This window comes from Nansenia antarctica, assembly GCF_963989245.1.
Source record: "Nansenia antarctica genome assembly, chromosome: 9".
NCBI lineage: Eukaryota > Metazoa > Chordata > Actinopteri > Argentiniformes > Microstomatidae > Nansenia > Nansenia antarctica.
Window position 1 is genome coordinate 35,265,558 of NC_137679.1, and position 22,396 is coordinate 35,287,953.

Below are 22,396 nucleotides of genomic sequence, written 5' to 3' on the forward strand. Positions count from 1 at the left end.
TGTCCTGGACCTGTTCCACTCCAGGACCAGTAAGCATCGCTGATCCTTCCCACCCTGGCCACCACCTCTTCCAAAGACTTCCATCCGGAAAAAGGTTCCAGACGGTCTACGTCCAAAACCTTGCGCCACCTGAACAGTTTCTTCCCCATGGCAGTGAGCCTCACAAACAAGCCCCCTGACAGTGTAATTTAAGTTCGTTTTACATTACTCTAATTTACAGCCTACATAATTATTGTTCTATTGCCCCTTTTGCCATTGTCTTTTTTAACGAGTTTTGCTTATATTGTTGTTGTTTTTTTGTGGTAATTGCCAATTATCATTGTTCATATTGTATCCCACCCCTGTACCGCACATTTCAAATCTTTTATCTAGTCTTTTGCATATATAGTTATTTTTTAAAATCTTGTATTATATTGTTATTTATTGTTTTTGTTTGCTATGCACCGTGGATGAGAGGGAAACGCAATTTCAGCCCTGTGTATGTCTGTACATAATGGATTGACAATAAAGCTGACTTTGACTTTGACTTTTACGTTTGACCACAAGGCGGCGCTCAAAGCTCACATATCCGAGTCCTCTTCTCCCGGTTTCCAGCGGACATTCCTTGGCGTTGCCAATGCGCATGCGCACTGCAGCTGGCTGGAGTGGGAGACCATTTCCTTTGACGAGGCCTGTACGAGACAGACAGAGAGAGAGAGAGAGAGGAAGAGAGAGAGAGCCTCAGTCGGGCTTGTCACATTAGTGTAGCCTACGGCAGACAAACTGGATGCTCGCAATATAACAGCCATCATCTTCATGGCCGCCGTTTAAACCGTAAAGACATCTGGTCAACACAAAGTGATATCGTACGGTGAGTTGGTGCATATTACTCAGTGTGTTTTTGTCTCTTTGTGGCGCTGTGCTGCTGTTGCACAGGAAAGGTTCGCCGAGAAATGAAAGAAAATGACAGAAGGGGTTTACTTTGTTATGTGGTCAAACTGTTTTTTTTCTCTAGCACACTTGGACTTCTTTCCGCTAAAATATAACAACACGTTCTTTGGGGTTTTCAAGAAATGGGGATTAGTTTTTTTTGTCTCCTCCTGTGTTTTGGATGTCCCCATCATGGCAGCGTCACCAATAATGCCAGATTTCATTGTAAAACCATTGCATTGAAGTATGTGTTAAAGTAAAAAAAAATATGTAGGTCTGAATTGCATTGTTGATTGTGTGTGTGTGTCCCTGGACCCTGGTGCATAACGTTGACAGTATGGATGGTCACGCCAAATGAATGTGTATCGTTTTTTCCCTCTACAAGACTACAAGCTTTCTCTTCTTTTATCCGTTTGATTGCTGTGTCCGTGTGTTGTTGTGCAGTGTTTGTTGATGTCATGGTGGTCATGTCATGTGTGTGTGTGACAGGTGAACTTGTGATCCTGTGCCAGCCTTGGTGTGTTTTGTTCCATGTTGCGACAGAGTGAAGCACACAAGCGTGTCGAGAACTGGACACAAATCGTGACGTCAGAATTATAAGGTTCTATCTCAATTTTTGTCAAAATTGAGTTTTCTACATAATCTGATCCATTAGGTGTTTATTAATGCCTGTGTGGTGTTATTTTTTTTTAAATGTTGACATTTTTGAGTTTGTAATTCATAAAATACAAAGGTTCCATCTCACAAAACATAATGGAATGTAACAACTTTGACGCTCAATATCTCTGAACTTCCCTAAACGGAGATAGAACCTTATAATTCTAAGCTCACCAAATATTGCAACGCACATGTATGCCATAAGCATGCTGTGGTCTGCTTCACAGTAACACTGCGACCCAATATAAATGACAGGTTTTCTGCAGCAATGTAGTGATGTACCATTGTGCCATTGTGGCATTTGAGATGGGCCTACTGTCTGGGGTAAGAGGCACAATGGTCAAATGAAATACCATTTGATTCATTGTTCTGGATGATCATTAATATGGAGCAACCTGTGTTGATTCCTATTACTTCTTGATCTCGATATCTTGGGAGACATTGTGTACACTGTACATCATACAACAAAATGTAGATTTGTTGCATTCTGTAGAGTGAACATGTATGCACAAATGCCCGTCTTAATCATCTGGGTGAAATGGAGCATGATAGCTGTGGGGTTTCCATTAGAGAAATCTGTTATCAAGATGTTGAGGATACTCGGTCTTGGCACCCAGTATTACCTGGGGAACATAGGAAACCAGACGGCAACATATTTGGTGGTCTGTATTTTGTGTCTGTTAAGCCTACCCCATCTGCTGCCATGTTGAAGTGAAGTCCTCTTTAACTGTCCCTACTGAAACCCTCCCCACCCCCCCTGTTCAGTTCTCTCTACAGTATATTAACAAACAAACAAATCTTCCTTCTCGCGTTATGACTGCCAATGGCCCTTGGCCTGAGCAGAGATTACTTTTCGTGCGATGACTGATGGATAGATGATTCACTTACAGACAAATGTATTTGTCTATATCCAAGTGCTAAATGCCAATGATGCGATGTAAAATGTAATTCAAGCCCACCTGGGGCCTGTGCAGTAGGGGGGTGGGCTGGGGGAGTGCAGACAGAACAGCTCTCATCTCTTGGACTCTGAGAACGATGAGAGCCATCTACTGAGGCAGAGCCACGCATGTAGAAATCGACCACTCAAACCGCTAACCTCTCCTCTCCTCTCCTCAATCAATATGTCTCTCTCTCTCTCTCTCTCTCTCTCTCTCTCTCCCTCCTCAATGGATTGATTGGCGGGAGATTAGACTAATCACTGGACAGGGCAGGCTGAAGAGGGCCAGAGGTGTCGGTTTCAAACTCATCTCTGTTCTCCAGGACTTTGGTTAGAAGGATCCATCAGTGTGTGTGTGGGGGGCAGAAGCAGCCATGAGGAGCTGGAGACTAGTCTGTGTGCTACAGGCTTACCTTGGGCTCTGAGCTAAGCTTACACACTTAGCATGGTGCTCTTGACTGCTCTGAGCCTACACACACACACACACTCTCACATATGCTGTCTGTCTCTGGTAAGACATTTGACGCCTAAAGACTACTGTGACTTAACCAGTTGCCTCAAGTCTCTCTCTCTCTCGTATTTTTCTTCTGAACATCTCTTTCTCAAATGTTTTTCATTCATGTGTAGACGTGTGAAGTTATGGGGATTGAATGCAGCACTGTCTGTCTGGCTGGCTGGCAGGCCATGTCGTTTTTGATGTTGTGATGTCGTTTTGAGAGTACTGTCTGAGTAGTACTGTGGGGTTTATGAATGGTTCCAGGTTTGGTTATTGCCTGGGACTGTGCTGGGGGGTGTAACTGTTGTGGGATATGTGAGCGTGGGTATCGTCTGCGTTAGGGCAAGAGTAGCTTCTCTCTCTCTTTCTGTCTAGGGGGGTAGTGGTGGCCTAGTAGTGGATAGTGAGTTGGGCTGGTGATCAGAAGGTCATGAGTTCAAATCCCACCTTGGGAACACCACCACTTTGAGTAAGACACAGCTCTAAGTTACTCATGGGATACTGTCCCTGTAATCTCTAATTGTAAGTCGCTTTGGATAAAAGTGTCTGCTAAATGGTTAAAATGTAAATAGCTTTTAGATATTACGCTGTTAGAACTCCAACCTCCGATGACTCTGTCATTGAGATAGCCCCAGCACTCAGTTAAAATCAGTTAATTTTAATTTTACGTCTGTACGACTACGAACGCAATGTTCATCAGAGTGGAGGTGGCAGAGAGCCACAGCCTTTCTCTCTCCCTCTGTGTCTCCCCCATGTCTCTGGCTCCGTCTGGCCGCTGCGGAGTGGTGCTGGGGCCCACAAACGAGACCCTCCCCCCTCCAGCCCCCCGGACACCGCCCAGCAGAATAGGGGCATTGTGGCTGCCGTCTGGGCCACAAACACAGTGGGCGCGCTCCATCTGGGCAGCGGGCGGCCAGGCAGCCTGTTCCTTGAGTGGCTTCATAGGGATCCAGGCAGTAGCGCTCTCCTAAGGAGAACAGAGCCGCGGGCCTGACTCTCTCTGAGGAGAGACTTCACTCACTCCTGAGAATCACCACTCAGACCCAGATAAACTGATTAGAGTAGCTCCCTAAGGTGTGGCGTGCGTGAGACCACATCCTCTTGAAGGTCATCTATCAAAGATCCTCTGTTGTGAAACTGAAAACCCTATTTTGGTAAAGTGTGTTTTTAGGGAGGTTCCAGTTACTGTAAAAGTGTGAGACAGTCCGTCGTTGTCTCTGCAACCCCACCCCGGTGTTTTGTGCGCGTGCTCGTGGATGTTTTTTTTGCAGGAACCCAGATGTGAGGGCGAGGGATGAGGAGGAGTGTTAACTCGACCGCGCCAACCGACAGCCTCTGCTGCAGCTCCTCTGGCTCTCTGACTCGAAGAGCTGCGACTCGCACCGTTTCCTGATCCCAGGCAGTAATAATTTTCAACATGATTGGAAGTGGTCGTTTAGATGCAGTGGTCGCTAGGAAGCATTCCACAGCTGAACAATCAGACATGGATCGGGAGACCCGGGTTCCAAGTCACCTCAACGACGTAGTAGGCCTATGCTTGTGCCCCTCTTACTACAATTTCCATTCCTGTTTTCAGACAAGACCTGCTTAGGAAAACCATTAAAGCGCCTCCCCCCTCTCCCCTGCGGTGTGAAACATCAGGTTGCCACCATTAATTATTCAAATGTTAGGCTTTGGACGGCTTCAGTCGGAGGTTTTGTGTTTGTGGGAGCTGATTTGAATTAATGAGCACAAGATAAATTTCAGCCGATGGGAACAGAAGGTCACTTCCTCCTCCTCCGACTGAGACTGGAGCCAGGCAGAGGAGCTTTGTTACAGCTGGCAGACCTGATGAACACTGGCTGACCCCCCGTCGTTTGGCAACAGACTTGTATGGAACTAGATTTGGTTCAGATCGGGGACATCTGGTGAGGAGTGGTGGTGTGTCGTCACATCTGCACAAAGGCGGAAGCTTATCTGGCCCTGTGGCCACTGGAGAAGCAGGAAGTCACTGGCAGGGGCGATATGCCTGTCTGTGTCCTTTGGCCGGGGTTGTCCCTGCACTTCCCTCAAAGGAGCAGGGTGGTGGATGATGATAGCAACATTTGGATTTTATGAGCTTAAATTAAAAAAGAACCTAAGTTGTGTTGCCTGTTGCTGATTAACTCCGTGATGAGAGGGGTTCTCTGGAGCTACATTGTTGTTGTGACTGACCTCTGTTTGAATAAAACATCATTGATGATGACTCGTCTCAGTGGGAAAACGATCACCACTTTCATCTGGTGTCTGATGGAATTTAGGACAACTTGTACTGATCATATAACAATGAGCATCAGTGAAAGAGGAATTTGCTGTAATTGTTTGGTAGACACTTGCAAGAGCTAAGAGAGATCAATAGATGGTGCTTCCGCATCTCTCTCCTTGTTCACAAGAAGCTTTCTTTTTAGCACTTTGATATTGATGCCGGAATAGCTGTTCACTTTTTCTTAGAGGATATTTACAGATTTGATTTAGCTAAAGAGATTTTGTCTTCTTAGCAACCTTTGACCCTAATGATGCATGTTTCACTCAGCAGCTGTCCTATACAGCAGCGGCGGAGGTAGCCTAGAGGTTAGAGAGGCTGGCTAGCAATGGGAAGGTCGCTGGTTCAATCCCCGCCTCAGGAGCGAGCTGCATGTGAGCTGGTGACTGAAGGGTTGCTGGCATCATATCTAAGGTTTTACCACTGCCGGTGTGCCCTTGAGCAAGGCACTTAGGCTAACCCCTAATTGCTCCAGGGGCGCTGAGTGACTGGCTGACCCTGTGCCTTGAGGTCACTTGAGATCGTGCTGTTATATCTGTAACTGTTGTATAAAAGCAATATCACACTTGAGGTTGTGCTGTTATACTGATTGTCTTCGGTACTCGGCCTGCGGCTTCGTACCTACGACCAAATCACAGCCGTGCTGATATTCAGTATAACAGCACGACCTCAAGTGTGATATTGCTTTTATACAACAGTTCTACAGCACCATTTATTAGTTAACAGTAATAAGCGACAACAGATTATGATTTGTTTGTTTATTTAATCATTTATTTTGGCTCCGACAACAAAAAATAGTTCCGCAAATGAACTTCAACTGGACTGTTGCCTAGTAACCTGAACACAGGTAGTCTAATTAACGGTCATTTATAGTAACACCTGTGCGGCGGAGTGATACATATAGTTAAAAGTCCCAGTGCTGTTATACTGTATATCGGCACCCATGGAATGCCTCTTGTCCAATCAAATTATTTAGTTGGAACTAACTGTCGTATAATCTAATCTAATGAGACCAAAGGCTGTTGTCCTCGCCTGAGCACGACCAGCCAAGGTTCAGTGCCGAGACACAGGGCTGTTTCTCGGCACCAAGAGGAACTTGCATCATCTAGGCCTATTGATTGTTTCCTATGGTCCTCCGTGCCTCAGTTGGTAAAGCACGGCGCGGACAACGCTTAGGTTGTGGGTTCATTTCCTGCTGTTTCCAAATTTTGTTTAAAATGGATCCACACACAATGCCACAGAATGACAAAGCGAATAATAGTTAATAGACGGATAATAGTTCATGTGATTTCGGGATTAGGCTAATATCTTTGTTTTTATAGGGTCTCTGTATAGGAATCTTACACGCTGTGTAGATTAGGATGTCTATAATAATACTATAACATGTGGTTTGAATACTTTCCGAAGGCACTGTATAAGAAAAATGTATTGCACTCACAGTCGCTTTGGATAAAAGCGTCAGCTAAATGGTGCATTGGACTGCAATGGTGCAGGGCCGTTGGTCAAGTCTGTCAAGTCTCTGCCAGTCCTTCACCGGAGTGATTTGTGTGGTATTCAAATGCCTAGGCTGTTATTTACAGTCCCTATTAGGCCTATTATTATTATTATTATTAGGCTATTACCAGTGAGCCATTACAACTTCACACTTCGCTACTGGAGTGTCTTCAATGTTGAGTCGAGCGACTTCAGTTTCCTGTGTCTAAATGTAGCTGATTCAGGAAGTGGGGTGAGTGTTGATGGTGTGGTCGTCTGCTGTTTGACTGGCAACCCTGCTGTCCTGTATTAGGGTGATTTCTCACAAACGTGTTGGTCCTCCTGTCCTTGTTCCAATGTCAAAGACAAATCTTGTTGTGGGATGTAAATGTGTATTTTGTCATTCATAACATTCATTGCTTATGTTAAATGAAATAGGCCTCATTGTGTTTAATACTTTTTCATGCATTTTAAAACGTTTTCCTGTTAGGGGAATAAGCCACACACACACACACATACAGCTTTCCGGGCCCTAGGGTAAGGGTCAGCTCTTTGGGAAAATAAATCCCTGACGTCTCCAGTTTCTCCAGAACTTCTCTGAGCCTTTGGGGAATGCAGGAATGTACCAGGCAGCCGTCCTGCATGTTTGTGACCCCAGAAAGATGTTTGTTGATTTGTTTTCGGAATTGGCCTCATTGAGGCTAGTCTGGGTAGAGCTTGGGTAAATGTTTGGGGTCAGGATTAGCATAGCTATTACCATGCTGCGTATGTGGGTGTGTTTAGACGGAGTGTGCTTCCTGCATGGGTGGTCTGTGCTAGGGTTGGGCGGTATCCAACTTCTGACACCGTTAGCCTAAACCTTGCCCAAATGTAACCGTGTTGATGTAAATCACATTGTAGGGAGCCGCCAATTTCATATGATGAATTTGTGACAGCGGCTGGTGCCCTAGCTTTGGCCTTTCCGCGAACCTGTTAAACACTGTCCACGTTGAAATAAATAAATAAATAAACAGATCTAAAAATATGGGAAACAATGCCAACACTCACCCGAGTACAAAGTGCAAAATGTTTTATGGCAAACGAGTGCTGTGAATCGCTTATCCTTCTTATGAAACACGATTATGATCGCTCATAAATAGTTTTATTTTACAGGTTATTTATTTGACAAATTACATTGTTGACAAAAAGTTCTGTCATCACTTTCATAGCGTCTTCAACCACACAGACAATGGTGTTGGACAAACACTCTTTAGGCGTTTATTATGCGCACATTGACTGTATTGAAACGGACACCGTTGTTATTTTCAAATACCGCAGTATACGGTATTACCGCCCAACCCTAGTCTGTACCCAGATCCCTCTTGGCCTGTGTAGGTGACATCCAACTGCCACAACCTGCTACTTTCATCTCCCCTCCTTGGCTCATGTGTCTGTCCTGTAGTGTCTGTATGTCTGTCCTGTAGTGTCTGTATGTCTGTCCTGTATGTCTGCCCTGTAGTGTCTGTATGTCTGTCCTGTATGTCTGTCCTCTGAGCTGTCTGCCCCTGGTATGGCCAGCCTGGTCAACCTATAGCCTAATATCCATTTAATAAAATAGACATATCTACCTTAATCAGTAACCTTACCTGAGACCCTGGAGTCCTGAGCGCCTTGAGCTCATTTGTTGGCTTTAGCTTAGGGAGCTAAGATGGATGGCTTCCATGCGGGAGACCTGGCTTGGGACCCTGGTGCAGAGATGCAGAGTGCAGAGATGATGAGTGCAGTGCTTTGTGTTGGACCATCAGAGGTTCAATTATAGGCGAGGTTGGAAATGCAAATAGGTTTTTGATGTTGCATTGACTTTGTGCCCCGGCCACCTCCCTCCATGCATGGTGTGCGTGCGTGCGTGCGTGCGTGTGTGTGTGTGTGTGTGTGTGTGTGTGTGTGTGTGTGTGTGTGTAGGTTTTTGTACTTGAACTCCGCAGATCCTTTAGCTTTCCGGAAGAGCTGCTGCCTCTGCAAACATTTGCACTGCATTTGCAGAAATTCTCCACAGAGAGCCGTCATATCTCTCTCTCCCTCTCTCGTTCCCCCTCTCTCTCTCTCCCTCTCTCTTTCCCCCTCTCTCTCTCTCTCCCTCTCTCTTTCCCCCCCCCCCCTCTCTCTCTCTCTCTCTTTCCCCCTCTCTCTCTTTCCCCCTCTCTCTCTTTCCCCCTCTCTCTCTCTCTCTCCCTCTCTCTCTCTCTCTGTCCCCCTATCTCATTCTCTCTCTCTCTCTCTCTCTCTCTCTGTCCCCCTATCTCATTCTCTCTCTCTCCCTCTCTCTCTCTCTCTCTCTCTCTCCCTCTATCTCTCTCTCTGTCCCCCTATCTCATTCTCTCTCTCTCTGTCCCCCTATCTCACTCACACACTTGTCTCTTGCTCACCTTATCTCTGATGTTCTCCCTTTATGCAGGCCAGACAAAATGGGGCCCCTTGATGCACACACCATTTGTCAGCCTACGAAGATGAAGTCATCAGTTCTGTGCTGATGTTCCGTGTTCACGGCCGCTGCACACTATACACTACACACTACACACTATACTAGGTCGTCCTCTCAAATGTGCAGTTCAGGATTCTCCCCAAACAATGTAAGAGTGTTTCTGCACCATGCTGTGAACTTGGCGGCGCCACTATGTCAACATGTCAAAGCAAATTACACTATGTTATGTATTTCGTAATAATCTTTTAACTGATTGATGATTGATGATTTAACGATCTTTGATCGCCAACGACATTGTTAAAAACTAAAGTGAAAGAGTGATGATGTTCCTCAGTGTAACAGTGTGACAGAGATATGAACGCAAGGATTGGCCATTCTTGAGAACAATTAGCCTATATGTTTTAACCATGTTTTGAAGCTATACAGTGTTTACAATTGCCTTGTAAAACAAGCTAATATTTCGGGTTCTTATCAGGTACGACAGTTGAACTAAGCTCATGAGGCATTTCTAAGTTATATTCCTCAAAAAGCAATGGCTATATCATTCATTTAAAAGTAAAACAAAAATATATATATCAAAATGAATACCAATTACAGATTGCCTCTTTAATGACTGGTGCTTCAGACACTAATGAAGACTTGTGTTTCTTGGCCCTTGTCCTTGACTGGGGAAGGCAGGCACTCTGCTGTGGGAGACCTGTGCCGTACTTTGGGTGTGATTTATTATGAATAGCTTGCCTTGAGGATGCTCGTTGCAGCTCATACAACAAGTTGAAGAAAATAAACTGAATACGACGAGTGCTCTAGCGTCTGCTTGTTTGTTCTGGCAGAATTGTGTGTGTCTGTCAAAATGTTTGCATATCATGTGTGATATGGGCTGTGAATCTAGGGCACATGTAGTGGGAGATGGAGAGATGAAACACACGTCAGCACAAACACACACAAACACACACACACACACACACACACACACACACACTCACAATCCCTGACCTGAAGCTCTAGGACTTGCACTGTCTGTCCCTCTTATCTGAAACAACAGCCATATCCCCATGACGTGGCTTTATTAAAATGAATTATGTTTCAATCGTTGTGCTTATTGCAGTGTTTCTTTTATGTTTGAAGACTCAGAAAAAGGTTAAAATTAAGAGATAAAAATAAATAATAATAAATGCTGGTTACGCTAGTGTGTGTGTGTGTGTGTGTGTGTGTGTGTGTGTGTGTGTGTGTGTGAGAGAGAGAGAGCATACTCGCCACTGTTCAGGGGTGCTAATGGAAGAGGATGAGGGATTAATTATTCACAGCGCTGGCATAGGGGTGCGATCGCCGCGGGGGTGGGGCCTCCATTATTCACGTTTAGTGTCGGCGCGAATCCTCTGCAGCAGCGGCTCACCTGACACCCCCGCCACCTTGACTACTCCACGGCCCGGTCCTTAACCCCATCACCTCTCTCCCTCCTGCCTGTCCCCCCCCACAACCCCTCCATCCTCTTCCCCTCCCTCTCTTCTCCTCTGTCTGCCCTTCGCCTTTCCTTCTGCCGCTCCTCACTCCCCCCTCCTCGCTGGCGCTTGGTTTTACTCACGTGACGGACGTACGTTCGCATGGATGTACGTTTCTTTTTGAACAGCGTGGCGCTGGATTGTGTTATCAGAACCCGACTCTAGTTTTTATGTCGTTGGCGATCCAAGATAGGAGGTAACTATCATTACTAAAATATCAGTAGTTTTTAATTTGCCCTGTAATGTTTACACGGTGGCACTGAAAAGTTCACGGCGTGACGCAACGTGAACACTCACTCACGTTCTTTGGGGAGGACCCTGACGTTGGTGTTGGCCAGGCCGGGAGTCATCATTAGCCCCTTAAACAGGACCATAACAGGTTGTTCCATCTGACAGCTGGGAGACGTGTAGAGTCACTACAAATTAACGTAGCATATGGTACCAGTCAGTACCCTTTCATAGCTGTCGGTAGCCTAATGAGGCTCTCCGTCTCCTGTTTTCTGTCCTCTACCTCCCCTCCTCTCCGCCCTCTTCTCTCCTCTGCCTCTTTCTGCCCGTGTCTGTAGGCAGTAGGCAGTAGGCAGTAGTGTGCATTTGGAGCTGTCGTGTCACGTGTGCCCGGCTGGTGCAGAAAGGCAGGCTAGGATGAGGAGAGGCAGACAGACAGACTCCCCTTCTTCCCTCTCTGGGTGTCGCAGACAGCAGCAGGGTGGGTCACCTCCGTATGCCACTAGCCTGTCACAACACAGCACAGCCACGCTACTCTCTCTTTGGGTGAATCACCGACTCCCAGGACTTACCCCAGGCAGGCTAGCCTCCTGTCTCTGTTCCTGGTGCCAGCCCAGTCCAGCCATGCCCAACCCATCTCCCTGCCTCTCAGCCTCCCAAATCCCCTTTCACGGCTCATGCTCTAGTTCTGTCTCTATTCCAAGGGTAGTCCTCTGTCTCCTGCTACTGTCTGCCTGCAGTTTCCTCCCCCTCTACACACGGGAGACAACTGGAGGTTTAAACCCCCCACACACCCACATCCACCTCAACTGTTTGCCCACATTTCCTTTGTTGCGTCTCTGATTTGAAAGCCTCTCGGCAGAGAGAATCTCCCTCGCGGGAGACACACACACACACGCGCACACACACACACACACGCACACACACACAGAGAAAGAACCACACGACTTCTGTAATGTCTGAAATCATGAAAATGAATGTGGTCTCCCGTTACCCGGATATTCAGAAGATATAAATAGCACGAGATGAGCAAACTGCCTGTGTGTGTGTGTGTGTGTGTGTGTGTGTGTGTGTGTGTGTGTGTGTGTGTGTGTGTGTGCTGAGATTGTGACCAAAGCCCTCGGTGCCTCTGCTGCTCTGCTCACACAATAGACCCCCCCCCTCTTCTCTTTCTTTCTCTCCCTCTCTCTCTCGTCCGCCTCTACAGCTTCAGAACTCAAGGGGTATTCTCTTGCTGCCTCATGTTCTTTTCTGCTGTCAAAAACACACATTTGCACAAATCAACCCCCTTCTTCTATTTCTTTTACATGACATACTTAAGCACACAATGCTGCTGCCAGTCCATCTTGTGTGAGATGCACTACATACTCCCTTTCTTTCTTCTTCTTCAGAGGGAATTGGGGATTTAGGCCTCTATATCTAGGCTATTAGCCTACATTGGATAATAAGACTCTACCTTACTATAGCTGATCAGAGTAGGTCACAGATGGCCACTGAAAAAAAAACATAAGCTCTTCCGTCTCAACCATCTGTGTTCAGCTGGGCGTTTTTGTCGCGGCACGGTCGTACGTTGGACGTAGGAGGCCTGTGTGTTGAACTTGTTGCGGCCTAGCAGCCTAGGGACTAGCGATGGGCTCAGAGGAAGGGCTCTGTTAGGGCGAGCTCAGCTGCCAGTGGGGCTACAGCATGCATGGAGGACAGCTGGCAGGAAGCACGGGGAGGTGAACAGGAGTACCTCTGAAGTTGGGATTCTCTCTCTCTCAGCCCGTTTTTTTCATCTGTCCATCCGCTGAAAGAGAAGAGAAGAACCCGGGAACAACAGCAGATGGTTCCAGACGTTTCTCTGGGACTGTGAGAAGCGGACCATGTCTAGCAGAAGCGGAGCGGACTGAGGGATGGAGAGTGAGGGATGGAGAGAGGGATGGAGAGGAGAAGGTGGCGTGCAGCAGATGGCAGAGCCAGGCGCACTGTTTAATGAGCTGGAGGAGCCGAGTGCAGGGGACGTCGTGATGTCCTCCCCCCCTCTCTCTCTCCCGTCTTTCCCCTCTTCCACTCACTCTCCCTGCCCTCCCCTCCCTCCCTCTCTCCTCCTATCACACCACATGATGACTCAGAGCATCTCTCCCATTCTCAGAAGAACAGAGGGAACCAAATCTTTCACCTCCTTGCCCCGTTCAGATGATTGTCTCTCCTCCGTTGTGGACGTCTCAGGAGAGGAGGCTGTTAGATAGAGGAGAGATCATGCTCTGTTGCGCTTTTATCTTTGTGTTATGGCTTCCCTGTAATCAAGTGCTGGGGAATGCTTTTTATAGCAGTGGAGGGTGTGTGTGCGTCTGTGTGTGTGTGTGTGTGTGTGTGTGTGTGTGTGTGTGTGTGTGTGTGTGTGTGTCTGTGTGTGACTGTGTGGCTGTGCCCTATGCAGCTCAGCCCCACCTGACTGAAGAGGGGATTGTACTGAGAGTGGTTTAATGGTGAGATTTTGAAACTGGGTGCCTGCCTGAAAGCTCATACTATGACCCGTTTAGTCTGCTTTTTAACTACGTTTTTGCAGGATGCATTGCATGCAGCACTCACAGACGTGGTTAAAACGACAGGATGTCATGCTAAATTCACCTTTCAGCGTCGTGTGAATTCACTGCACACACTACTCAGGAAATGACTTCCAATTTCAGTCCCACAATTCGATGGAGCAGGAAAGGGGGCAGAGCTGCAGAGGAAGAAAAAACCCAATTCCAGTGAACAACATGATTCAGCTACCCACAGACGACGCTTTCTCTCGACAAATGACGAGGCAGTGTGTTGAAATTGTTGTGTTGTTGCATAGCATTCAGAAACAGAAGGCTCTAAAAAGTCAGCTGATGTAGTGTGGTTACTAACTATGTAGTGTTATGTAGAATAGCCTACTTGGTAAACAGTGGTTAGTAGATATGATTGATATGATATGATCACTTTTCAAAAAATGCCGGTCGAGAGAGCACGCTGGCGTTGTTTCTTTTTATTTTACTACTCTATCTTTTCAGTTTGTAAAGTGTCTTTGAGTGTCTAGAAAAGCTCTATATAAGTCTAATGTATTATTATTAGTAGTAGTAGTAGTAGTAGTAGTAGTAGTAGTAGTAGTAGTAGTAGTAGTAGTAGTAGTAGTATGAACGTTCAGGCAGAACCCAGCGTGTGCCCAGAGAAGGTTCATCTGACCTATAAGGAGACACCCATAGCTTGTCCTACAGGGGACGGGGGGCTGCCAGCACCCTTGCCCCGTGGCGGTGCCATGCCATGTGACGGTGTGGCACCAAGAGTTCGCCAGATGAAAAGGGCCGAGGAGCCGATGAGAGTCTGCTCGGAGCCTGCTCTATCGCAGGGCACATCGTGTCTCGCCACGCTAGCGCTAATTGGAGTCCCCTTTCCTGGTTCCTGCTGCCAGCCAGGGGAGTTAGACAGTCAGACACACACACACACACACACACACACACACACCACACCACACCACACACAGGCTAGAGCCAGGCCCTCACAGTCTGACAGTACCCCCCCCCATCAGCTCACTGGAGCACGTTATCATGTCGCATAGGTCCAACCAGCCATGTCTGACGCTGCAGCTCACTGGAGCATGTTAGCATCTAGCATAGCGGTTAGCCCAGTGCTGCTGTCAGTCAGTGCGTTGCGGGGGGACTCCTCTCCCACTCCTCACACACATACACACACACACACACACACACACAAACACACACACAAACACACCCACACAGAGCATTGCCTCAAACACCCTCACTGTGAACTCTGTTTACACACTGGCCTCAGTATAGTGTTACCTCGTGTGTGTGTGTGTGTGTGTGTGTGTGTGTGTGTGTGTGTGCACATAGCACTCGTGATTTGCATACTACTCCATGCAGTGTGACATCACGTCAGATTCCTATTACACTACTGCTAGACAGATAGACTCCGTGCTAATCACATATGATACCAGTGGCGGGCGGTGCATTTCACACCTAGGCCTTCAGTGATGTCCGACACAGTCCTACCTGAATTATTCTACCTCTTAATACCATCATTATGACGCCATGGCTCTAGAAACTAGACAGAAACACAGTATAACCGGGCGTTGCATCACCTTAACATAATCAGACAAGTACAACAACAGCATTTTTAATCAATAAATCCGCATTTACAATGAAGAGTGTGATCTTTAAGATCGCTTCGCTTGGATACTGTCAAAACTTTTAAATAAAAGGCACTTTTATCGTCAAGAAACGTGACAAAACAATTCAACAAGTCTCCTTGAGTACTTTTACTGCACAGCTGATTCACGTGCGCCACCCACGTAATCTCCACATCTCTTGCAACCTGCAACAGACGCATCAAACATTTATTTTATAAGCCTATATTTGTCATTTTAATTACCTATATATTAATTCGTTAATATTGAAACGAAAATAAAATGAATTTTAATTACCTATATATTAATTCGTTAATATTGAAACGAAAATAAAATGAAATAACGAAATAAAATGACAAAAATATATACAAATAAAAAAATAAATAAAATGCTTTGTACTCACCAAAACAACTTCATTTGAAAACAAAATCCATCCTCCTTTCTTTCCTCAGGAATACTTCAATTACTCTGTTGTAGAGTTTATCTGTACGCTTCAGCTCCATCAATAAGTGCTTTTCAATTGACATGGAAGCTAATGCTGAAAGCCGAGTCTGTCCAGTAGCATTTCTGGCATACGTTTTAATTCGCTTTAAGGCCGAGAATGACCGCTCGACCGAAGCAGTGGACACAGGGATGGTCACTGCCACACATGCCAAACTGTAAAGCTGCCCCATGGTCTCACTCAGATTTTTCTGCTTAAGGAAATGAAGGAGATCAGTCGGACTTTTCCCTTCAAAATCGGTCATGGCATACATTACAGTCAGTTCTGTTTTTAGCCGGGACAGATCGAACAGTGTTCCGTGACTCTGTGTTAGGCTGGAGAAGGCTGTTTGCGGGAATTTCATCCGGTAGGTCTGAAAGTGCTGGGGGTCGAGGAGGGAGAGAAACATTAACTTCTCGTGGTCTTGGAACCTGTTCCGTATCTGACAAAGAATGTTGTCCAGAATATTGCTGTGGAGCTGTTGGTAGTGTGCGCGATCTCCTTGTGCTGTACGTGGGCCTCTGCGTGCGCTCGGACCACTTGAGATGCGCGCTGTGTCCTCGTAGATTTGGCTGAACCGGCACCTCTCTCGCTCAATTGTGTCACAGAACTCGTTCACCCTGGTCAGACAGAATTGCACATCCAATGTTTGCTTCTGGAGTATGGCAAAGAGCACATCTGAATGCTTAAAAATATCATTGAATGTTTCAAGCAAAAAACAAAACTCAAAATCATCCAGACGTGCATGAAATCCTTGAGCGCTAAGCACAGTATCCCCATCATACTCATCATGATGTTCTGGTATGTGGTCAAACAGCTCCTTGAGGGCAACTCTCTTCTCAAAGACTGCATTGACCAATCTCGAGGTATATTGCCACCGCGTTGGTGCAACCTTAGGAAGACGACGCTTGCAAATGTCATCCAGCAGTTGGGTGCGCTTAGGGGATCTGGAGAAAAATGCTGCAAGGCCATTGAGGCTGGCAAAAAAGACCTTGCATTCTTTAAGCTTTGAGGCCCCTTGAGTCAGTACTAAATTGAGTCGATGTGCATAGCAGTGAATGAATAAGGCCATAGGTGCCCTCTCCTTAACTTTAGCCTGCACCCCATTTAGTCCAGATGCCATGACCGCTGCACCATCAAAACACTGTGCCACAACTTTATCCAGGCTACATTCATATTCCTCCAAGAAACGTAAAATAAGAGCGGCAATGTCATCAGCTCGCTTGCCGCTTGTAACGTCTTCAAATCTGACAAACCGCTCCTTGACACCTGTGTCCGTCACATAACGCAGGACAAGTGCCAGCTGTGCTACATTACCCACGTCTGTCGTCTCGTCCACCATAATAGCGACAAAGGGTGCCCTTTTAATCTCCATTTTGATCTCTTCTCCCATCACTTCAGAAATAGCAAAAATCAGGTCGTTTTGTATTTTGCCTGACGTCCCAGTAAACACTTTGTTTGTGGACAGGTGGTAATGTAATTCTGGGTTGTTTTCAGCCAGAAAAGAAAGAAGCTCAACGTAGTTCCCTCTGTTTGTGGACTCGGAGGTTTCATCATGTCCCCTAAATGAAAGTTCTTGTTTACCCAAAAACAGGACACAATCGATCAGTCTTTTCAGTATGTCCCTATTTTTGGTCACCCTTTCGTTGTGAAGCTCCGTTTCCCTGCGCACTTGCTCGTTGAGCTGTAAATCCACTCGAGTGTCCCCAAAGGTGTTCAAAAGCACCGTTGCTTGTAAGTGCCCAGCCGTGCTTTGGTGTCTCGTTGCTCCCTTGGTTAGACAACTCAAGTTTGCAAAACCAGTGTGGCTCCAAACACCCGATCGATCTGTTGCAAATAGCAGGCATTGCCAGCAGTACAATTTGCAGTGCCGTTCGGAGCCTGTGAGCCAGGGGTACCGCTCGTAGTTAGCGATCTGAAAGTGCCGGACAAACCCTTTTCCCCGCTGAGAAAGGCTCGCAAGAGTCGGGGTTGGCCGTTCTCTGATAATGTCTATCTTTTCCTGGAAAGTTCTTCTAGAAAATGGCGTTGTTTTAAGATCTGCCACCACATCTGCCTCTTCTCCCCCTTCCGCCATTGTAGCTGATTGCAGACGGTAGAAAGATACGCAAATTACCTTGCTACGCATCTCAATAGTGCGTATCCAATCAAAAGACGTGCTGGGTGCTGACATCAGATTGAGCCTTCCAGCAGGCGCCGTTGTTGATTTTGCTCGCATCTACGTAGGTTTACTAGGAACGCCACAGGTTTTCTCGTTCCAACGTTAAGTTACAGGTCGAATTCGCGGCACCGTCTGTTGTGAAGGCGGGCAGATTTGGGAGCCCCCTAGCAACACATTTTGATTGGATAAAAGCTCTAACATAAAGGCCAGCCCTCCAAATCTCAATTGGAGACTGGAAGCAGCGCAACCAAGAGGAAAGCTATGAAATGAAGAGAATAGACTATGGGGAATCATTAATACATATTTGTGGAAAAAATATATTAAATAAAATGTATATTCTGATGATGTTTAGGCCAGCAGAGAAGGCCTTGCTGGCCCTGACGGCACACCACTGTATGATACTATACTAATGACAATCTAATGGCTGTTCAGAATGTTAGGGCTTTTAAAGCTGCCCTTAAGATCGGCCTACCTTTCCTCCTAGACATAGACTTTGATTGCAGCATTTATGATGGTTATATATGTTGTTCTAGTTTATTTTTATTTTTATGTTATGCTCTTTGAGCTTATTATTGTATAACGAATACATTGATGAATGTAATTTAATGATAATAATAATATCTATGATGGGGTTAACAACAGCCATGGAGTCAGAAGTTTAATGAAATGATGTAGTAGTGGGATCTGTTTTATGAACAGAACGAGTGCTTGCTTGTTGTCTCTCCCCGTCATCATCAGACGGCTGCTCCGCGGAGCCTGGAGCCTGTACAGTACTCTGTGTGTGTGTCTGTGTGTGTGTGAGCGTCGTGTTGTGTGAGCTGTTGCTATGTATTTGCATAGCGTGTAGGTCACATTTCCATATTTCTCCCCGTTTGTTTGCTGCCAGTAAACTCTACAATACCAACTTTGTGCCGAACCAGAGTGTGTAGCCTGCAAGCGCAGCACACCGCCACCTCAACACCTAGTCTTGTGTTTCAGCCGTTGACCATGACACTGTGCAACAACGTTAAACTGCACAGTGCCCACAGGCAGTGGTGGCTTGCTTATCACTCACAAAACGGCAATGCCTGCGACTGCAAAAGCAGTGCCACAGGGGCGCTTGGTGGCGTAGAACACTAAGGCATCAGCCATGGAATCGCAGGGTCCCCGGTTCGATTCCGGCCATCAACATATCCTGCATGTCATCCCTCCTCTCTCTCACCCATCCTTCCTGTCAATCTCTACTGTCTCTATTCCAATAAAGCAGAAATGCCCTAAAAATGGTGCACCGTTATGGTCATGTTTGTCTAAGTAAGTGAATCATCTATCAGTCATCGCAAGAAAAGTAATCTCTGCTCAGGCCAGGGGCCATTGGCAGTCATAATGCTAGAAGATGGAAGAATGTTGTCATTGTTAATATACAGTAGAGAAACTGAACACTGCTGAAGAGGTTCCTCTACCTGGCCACCCAGCACCATTCGTACAGTCCCTCACTAGCATACGGGTGTCGTATATCCAGACATAGATTGCGTGTGCGAGAGGAAGTTGTGTGTAAATCAAAGTTTATTTACTGTATCATATGCACAGGATGCCGATGTACAATGAAATGCTTGTAACAAGCAACCTCTCGACAGTGCTGTGTTAACATGAGGATATAAATAATAGAGATTAATAACCGAACACAATAGGCAATAACACACAGTAAATTCCCGATAAGGCTGGTAGTATGATGTAGTACGGTTAGCCCCTGACTAGCTGGCCGGCCACAGCCATAGGAAAACAATAAGTAGAGCGCACCGCACACAGGCAACTGGTGATCTCACTCTGTACCTGAAGAAGACTTTGCATAGTCGGCTATATATAGTACATGCAGCCGTTGGATAGTGCTTGACCGCACACAAACATGATGTTGTTGGCGATAGTCTTCTTATCTCGCACTGTAGTCGCCTAATGTGATCTGTTGCATTGCCTAACTGAAAGCTGGGCTGCAGATGAAGAGTAACACTATAAAAAAAGAAAAAGGAAGGCATGGCAAGGCCCACTCTGACTCAGGATCAGTGTACCATTTCAATTTATTCCTCTCAGCTTTTGGTCGTCATAGCACATTTCCCAGATCAAGGCCTTGAGACCGAGCGCTTAGCGAATACATATAAATTATGCACCGATCCTGAGTGCACAGAGACTCCCATCTTTTTACACCCTCGGCCGGTCACAACTCTCTGAGTCACAACTCTCTGACTGCCCGTGGATGCCTTGGAGGTCCCTGAGTGACGCTCAGGGCTGAAGCCCTCTTAGTCCTTCTCCACCTCCGTAAGGCCGCCGTTCTGGAGATCCTCAGTTAAGACTGGCTGACCTGCAGCAGCTAGCCTATCTCCCACGCCTCGCTCCTCTGTGGCCCTGCTGGGTCTTTCTTTACCGCTGCACCGGCAGAGTAAATAACAAGCTCTACCGTACTATCGTTCCTTCAACCCCGGCCAGATGAAGACAGAAGAGACGGGTCCTGATAGATGATTCTCGGCTCAGAGATGATTTTGTTCTTTGCACACTGACTCTGGGGAATACGTTTGTTCTCTAACAACGAGACGGCAAAAAGAAGAGTGTCAGGCTAGTGAGATGTTTTTTTTTTTTTTTTTTACTGTTACAACTATGAAGTGTGCCGTTGCCTCCACAGCACATCTTGGTTCTGTGTGTGTGGACATAGTGTGGAAATAGCCTAAACGGTGTGTTATGATTGAGGTAGGTCACACTGGGTTGTGTTACGTTACTAAGCAGGTTGTCATGGCAGTGGCAGCAGCAGGGCCACTGTAAAAAATAAAATAAAATAAAAAGATATATATACACACACACACACACACAGTTCAAAGGTTTTAAAACACCAATTTTTTTCTGTTTTTTTATTTAAGCAGTTCAGGTCCAGTGAATGACCTGAAATAGAACAAAGGTAAGCTGTAAACTTGCCAGAGGTTAAAGAAAAAGTTTACCAACAACTGAAAAATAATGTACTTTTCAGAGTTATAAAAAATGCCTTTTTCAGGGAACAGGTAATGGGTTAACAACTGACAGCTTTTCTGCAGCAATGGAAGTAAATTAAGCCAGACAGAGTGAATGACACCCTGATCCAAAAGGGTTACCATGGCATTTTGCAGTGCCATGCAATACCCTCTGGTCTACACCTAGTTGGTCAGGGGGTCATCCTACAGCAAGATAATGACCCAAAACATACCTCCAGGCTATGTCAACACTACCGTAGAAGAAAAGGCGGTATTGGATCATGTAAGCATGATCATTGGGAACCAAATCATGGAATGACCAGCACAATCTACAGACTTAAACCCCATCGAGCTGGTTTGGGATGAACTGGACAGAAGGGTGGAAGCAAAGCAACCAACAAGTGCAACACATTTGTAGGAACTTCTGCAACACTGTTGGGAAGAACTTTCTGAAAAATATTAGATTTCCTGGCTCCTTTGATGAGTCCAAAATGTAGATTAAATTGTGTTAAACACTTCCATGATTTTTTTTTATTATCTCCAATTGTTTATTTGTTCTATGCTTTAATTTCAGAGTGTACTGAGACATTAAACTGTGTAAATTCCAATACAAACTTTTGACCGGTAGTGTACATATTTTAAAAAGGAGAGAAAGAGAGGGTGAGTGGGAGGGAGGGAGAAAAGGTTATTCCGTTGTGTCTGAGGTGAACTTCAGCCTTCCTGCTGAGTGGGTTGGCAAGCTCCTCTGTGAGCGTTTGACCCAAGTGTGCTTCACTGCACGGCTCCTGGAATTGAACCGGTTTCTTTTGTCAGAATTATTCCATTGCCTGTTGACCTTGAGTCAAACCATGCCTGGCTTCCCCCACCGACTCTGCATTGTACTGTAGGTCTCCCTTCACAAGCCCATTCAAGGCCTCTAGTGATGGAGTATGACAGCTCAACACTGTCTGACACCTACACACGGATAAGATAAATATGAACATTGTGTTGTCGAGTCTCTTGACTCGAACAGCTCCCAGGCATATCTCGCTGCCGAGAGGAGAGAGGAATAGCGTTCACTTAGGCCTACTTGACTTGTCATCTCTGTCTGTTGGTGAGTCTGGGCTGTGGGTGTTGGTGAGCCCTGGCAGACACTGCCGCGCTACGGAGCGCAGCGCTAAGCTAACCGGACAAACGTCCTCCGGGTCGGCCAGAGAGGTTATATTCGGCCCCGTCCGTTTGCATACAGATCCGCGACAGCAATTAGGCAACTTCCTGTTTCAACACAGGATATGACACGCTTTGCTGTATGGCCATTCATACTGTACCAGGGGAGGCTGATGGAGGTAGAAATCGGAGGACGTGCTCATTGTGTGTAGTGCACTGGAATGAGGAATGGCCTGTTCTCCGATTTCTGCCTCTGAGTCTCCCCTGATTGATGCACTGTATCGGAAGGGATCAGTGAACCCGACCCTCCCTGGATATCGATAAACGTCATTTAAAGGGACTACAATTCTGCTGTAGCCCAGACTCATAGCACTCAAGAGAGCATTGGATTACCATGAAGTATACACACAGTGCATTTTATTAGGAACACTATACTAATACTGGGTAGTGGTTAGGGCCTCCCTATGCTCTCAAAACAGCCTCAATTCTTTGTGGCATTGATTCCACAAGATGTTGGAGATTCTTTTGAGATTCTAGTCCATGATGAC

At 46.2% G+C, this 22,396-nt stretch overlaps 1 protein-coding gene across 1 annotated transcript in view; it reads left to right on the forward strand.

Moving 5' to 3' along the window:
• The first annotated feature begins 732 nt into the window (after positions 1-732).
• cskl (c-src tyrosine kinase-like) overlaps positions 733-22,396 on the forward strand; it is a 38,317-nt gene continuing 16,653 nt past the window's right edge. Inside the window, exon 1 of the mRNA XM_080538780.1 lies at positions 733-850. The gene's annotated coding sequence lies outside the window, so the exon portion shown is untranslated. The remainder of the gene's footprint in view (positions 851-22,396) is intronic.